Raw genomic sequence first — 5,498 nt, forward strand, 5'->3', positions numbered from 1 at the left:
AAAGTCTCTCGCCTTTCTTTCTGTCTTCTATCCCCTATCCTCATTTCTGTGCTTCCCTCCATTCGTACATGTTCCCTCTTTCTCCATTCCCTCTCCGTGTTCTGCCTCTATTGTAGTTACATCATCCGGAGGGTCTTCAGCTTGTTACAGTCCAAACTTTACCTGTTCTTTACCTGTACTTTAACTTTATCTTTGTACTTACCAGCAGATATGACAAAAAGCTCCCATTATTGTTTAACAGACTTAAAGGGGGAATATGTCAGAAGTTCATTGCCAGGGTTTACCTGTTCTTTAATAGTAAAGAATTTACATTGACCCTCCATTGAATCTGCAGTCACATTTTCCACATTTTGCTCTGTACAAAGCAATACATTCTTACTTTTTCATTTAAAACAGCCAACAGAACGTCCCCAGTTTTGGCAGTTATGTCCCGTAGAAGAGACGTTTACATTTAGGATCTTTCCCTAATTGCATTTTCTTTAATCTGAGTAGAGATTACCATGACAAACAGAAAACTATGGGTCCATATGGGTCATTCTTTTGAATGCGGATCATCCAAATTGTATTCTAGTGGGGTTTGGGGGGGATCGCAGGCTGCACGCGTCTGACACACGTCGGCACCCCCCTCCCCTCTCATCTCCTCTGAGTCCTCCTCCCGGAGCCCCCTCCCCTCCCCCTCTGCAACATGCATGTCGCACGCTTCTCAATCCAAACTTTTCATAAAACAGCTTTTTGTCTGCAATTTAAATATACACATTTTGGCGTGGGTACCCCATCTGTTAAAGAAGCAACAAAAGAGATCTTTGTCCGTATATGATCTGTGGTGGGGGCTGGGGGTGGTGGGGTTGTTGGTTCACATCGATTTTAGAAGAGGGAATTTTCCACATTTTCCAGAGTCTGATGTCCAAAATGCCCATCACAGAGGCAGTATGTGCTCCGCCAGGCATGGGAGCAGTTATTGTGCTATACTTTGTATTTTATTCACCTTTATATGTTTCTTTACAGGTTCAGGATCTGCACCGATACTAAAGGTAGGGAGAATATTCTCTCCTAGACGAGATTTGTGCTTTAACCTGGCACTGCAGAAAAGATGCACAAAGATACAGGTAATTCTTTAACTTTTATTGTCTGTCTCGGATCGTGTCCACAGGTAGTCTGTAGCTGGCTGTACATAGCCCAGAATGATGAATAATGTAGTTTGCATAAAAGCCTGCACACAGTCATTTACTTCTTAGCAATGTAATTATGGGGAAAGTAGGTGGCAGAGGGCGTTGAGTGCACACGTCCAGGTCGGTGTTCTAACATGTAAAGAGAATAGAGACCTGCTGGATCTTCCGGATCTTCCTGCTGGATCAGCTGCACGCGCTGCCACAGAGGCACGAGCCACCTCAGCACGCGCCGGGACTCCCAGCATCAGCAGAGGCAAAGCCTAATTATCTGCCGAGAGTCCTGTCCTGCTTGTACTGTGTGCTCTCCATCCGACTCCTTACTGACTGCTCTCCTTTCTGAACCCCACACTTACTCCTCTTCATCCTTATCACTCTCATTCTCCATCCTGATCCCCCCAAATGACTTCTCTCCATCCTGATCACCCTTATTCTCCATCCTGATCCCCCACGGACTCTTCTCCCGATCACCCCCAACTGATTGATCTCCATCCTGGTCCCCCTCACTGACTGCTCTCCATCCTGCACACCACTTTCCTCCTGATCCCCTTCAATGACTCCTCACCATCCTGATCACATCACTGACTCTTCTCCATCCTGGTCCCCCAGACAGGCAACTCTCCATCCTGATCCCCACACTAACTCCGTTCCATCCTTATCCCTGCACTGATTACTCTCCATCCTGATCCCCACACTGACTGCTCTCCATCCTGATTTCCACACTGACTCCTCTCCATCCTGATCCCCACACTGACTGCTCTCCATCCTGATTTCCACACTGACTCCTCTCCATCCTGATCCCCACACTGACTGCTGTCCTGTCTGCTCCCCACACTGACTGCTGTCCTGTCTGCTCCCCACACTGACTGCTCTCCATCCTGATTTCCACACTGACTTCTCTCCATCCTGATCCCTACACTGACTGCTGTCCTGTCTGCTCCCCACACTGACTCCTCTCCATCCTGATCCCCACACTGAATGCTGTCCTGTCTGCTCCCCACACTGACTGCTCTCCATCCTGATTTCCACACTGACTTCTCTCCATCCTGATCCCCACACTGACTTCTCTCCATAGTGAGCCCTACGCCGATGTTTCTCCGTGCTGATCCCCTCACTAACTCCTTTATTTTCTGCTCCCAGCACTTCTCTCCATTGAATGATCTCCACTCCTATCCCCCCCACCCCCCACCGCCCAATGACTCCTCTCCATCCTGATCCCCCCATTGACTCCTCTCCATCCTGATCCCCCATACACACGACTCTCCATCCTGATCCACACACTGGTGGCTCTTCATCCTGATCACCCCACTCCTCTCCATCCTGATCCCCATACTAACTCCTCTAATAAATATTACAATGATAGAAATTATATTAGCATGTTCAGAGCTGTCCCAATAATGAGACAGCCTGCGGCTGTTGCCTCAGCCGTATCCCTCTGGGTTACGTGTGATGGGGGTGGAGGGCAGCAGGCAGAGCGTCATGGCCGCTCTGTTGCACAATGTTTGCCGCTCCCTTTACGGCCAGAGCGTTCCCGGTTGCTAAGAGCTAACATAAAACCAATGATCTCACTGGTTTCCAGAAGGAGAGCGGGATGCTCTGCCCAGTGTCCTGCCCAGCTCTTGTAGACAATTATGTCACTGGTTACCAGGAGCTGAGCGGGATGCTCTGGCCAGCGTACACACCACCCCCTATATGAGAATTTATTGATTGGGATTACATATGCAGTACATTCTATTTGTTTCATCCATAGGTTTAGAACATTTTGTCCCCATTTGTAATACTTATATGCCCTTTGTATCTTCTGCTTTCCTTTGAAACATACATTATGTATCTCTTTATCCTTTCCTTGCACTGTGGGACAATAAGGGGCTCAATGCTTTGAGGTGTCCCTGGCTATATATTTTAAAGAGCTTAGAAAAGCTATTTATTATTTGTTGTAAGTGCATACTATATATTATGGATTGAATACATTCTACTTGGATATTTCTACAGCAAAGACTTTCCTGTGCTGGTTTACTGTTATTGAAATCACCCATGCACTCTCCAGCACTTGTTTCCTCCAATGTACTACCCTGGCACCTATTTATATTTGAATTATAGTGTTCATTTCAAGATGCACATGATCATTCTATCACGTTCCGCGAGATAAACACCTTCTTGTCACCTTTCCAACATCCATGTTCTCCCATCAATGTTCTCCACCCTCCTGTCATGCCTCCACCTTCTAGTTGTGTCTTAATAATATGTAAAGACACTTGGCACCTGTAGACAACGTGCCCTATCCCTCACCTCTCCCTGACCTGTCTGGGTGTCTCCCTTTCTGGCTTCTTACTCCCATACACCTCGTAAAAGGATAGTCACAGACACTATCTGGTCTTTGCTGTTTCCTGTAGTTAAGCAATTCACACAAAGGCAGAATTGATGAGAAACATCAAAATGCTACACTGATTACAATGATGCTGGCCTTGTAATTCTTGAAGTTGCTGATGGAGTGACATTATTCCAGATTATTTAAAAAGGTAAACTTAAAAAAACCATCCTTCCCCATAAACTACGCACAATTCAAGCACTTCAGCAAACTTTATTGGAGATGCTTACCTGCATCTGTTCAGCGCTTACCAAATTTCAATGCAGCAATGGTCCATCTCTCATTAGAAAAGGGAGGCCTAGTAATTAATTTGTAAACCTTCTTTGAGGGCACTGGCCCAGTTTACAATCAAAAGACAGAAAGAGAAGGTACACTGTTATCAGTCACCATTGTTCCTAGTCCTCTCTATGGGCTATCCATCATATCCATCCATGTTATGGATAAGAGCAGAAGGGGAGGTATTTTGTAGTCCTAACTCACTTTCTGCCTTATAGGTTGACAATGCTGCTCCTCTATGGACAGAGAGAGTGCAGTGAGTTAGTCTTTCCCACCTAGTACTGCTAAACATAAATAAATAAATTGAGTACATTCACCAGAATGAAGGGGTTAGTAAGCTGCAATAGGTTACAATTTTGTTCTTGAGTTTGGACTACTGTTACGCTTGGTAGACTTGGGCTACCTTTGGGGCAATATTAGGTATCCCACAGCCAAAGGCAGGCCTCAACCACTTGTCATCAGTTTGAGGACACAGAAAGGTCTGTACATAAGGACAGCGGAGTAGGAAGGCTATAAAAACGGTAGGCAGTTGGTGCAGTAGGAGAGGAAGATGACCTAATGCAGGGCGACTTAGTGCATGATAATGCATTGCACATATTCAGGGCCAGATTAAGGGCGGGTTCACACCATTTCCAGATCTGGTTCGGAAAATGGTGTGAACCTGCCCGCAGTTCCAGTGCATTCGAGACCAGACAAAATGAGACAAGCAGTATTTTTCTGGTCTGGTCTGGAACAGACTGCACTGGTGTGAAAAGCGGCCAGAAATAGCATAGGGATACATTAGAATGCATATTGAGTCTGGAAACCATCTGGTATGGTCTGGAGATAATCTGGATGTGGTGTGAATGGGCCCTAGGAGCATCATGGGCCTGGTGCTGTCAGTTGGTTGGACAGGAAGCCGCAGAGGCAACTCTCAAACTAGACGACTGCTGGGGCCTCCTAATATGCCTGATTAGGGAGCCACCGGCATCTCTGCCTGTTTGTGGTGAGCCCGGAATATTATCGGGCATACTGAGGTGATCCGGGCTGTGTGGGCCTATTTTCAGTGGGGGGCATGGAGCTGGCACTCCAGTAGCCGCAGCTCCAGTAGCAGCTGTGTTAATCCTGCAAATATTGCATGTACATTTATGCAGCACCTAGTGTGAAGGGGGTGAAACTCTATCCCAGAAGTGAAATCAAATAAATACGAGGAGGTTTAGCCCAATGATAACTAACATTCAGTTTTGGGTCATCAAGCACTTTATGTTCCTTAGCTTGATGAATAGTTGAAACCCCTCCTTTCCTCTAAGTATTTCCACTTGTTTAAATAAGTTTGCTACTGCTGTGTTATAATGGCAGTCCAGCAACCTACTTAGGGATAGCAGAAAACATATGAGGCCTATAGAAAATGTTCCAAGGCAAGGGTAAAAGAAGGAGATGTGATTTAAATCCCCAGTGAAGTGTGAACGGTCAGCCTTCCCCTCCCCCACCTCCTGGGAACATCTCTGCTTCCCCTTCTCATCTCTGGCTCCAATATCTTTCACAGCCAACACTCCATGAACATTTCCCAGAATTCTCCTTCAACAATTAAAAGGAAAAACTTCAGCGTCTCCCCCACAGCTGTGAAGTGTAGACACAGCGATAGCATTGTCATAGTATATTGTGGAAAAGGGGACGAGGGTTAGAAGAAGGGGGGGGGGGGGGGGTTT

This window comes from Nanorana parkeri, unplaced genomic scaffold (genome assembly GCF_000935625.1).
Source record: "Nanorana parkeri isolate BGI_ZX_2015 unplaced genomic scaffold, ASM93562v1 scaffold5, whole genome shotgun sequence".
Classification (NCBI taxonomy): Eukaryota; Metazoa; Chordata; class Amphibia; order Anura; family Dicroglossidae; genus Nanorana; species Nanorana parkeri.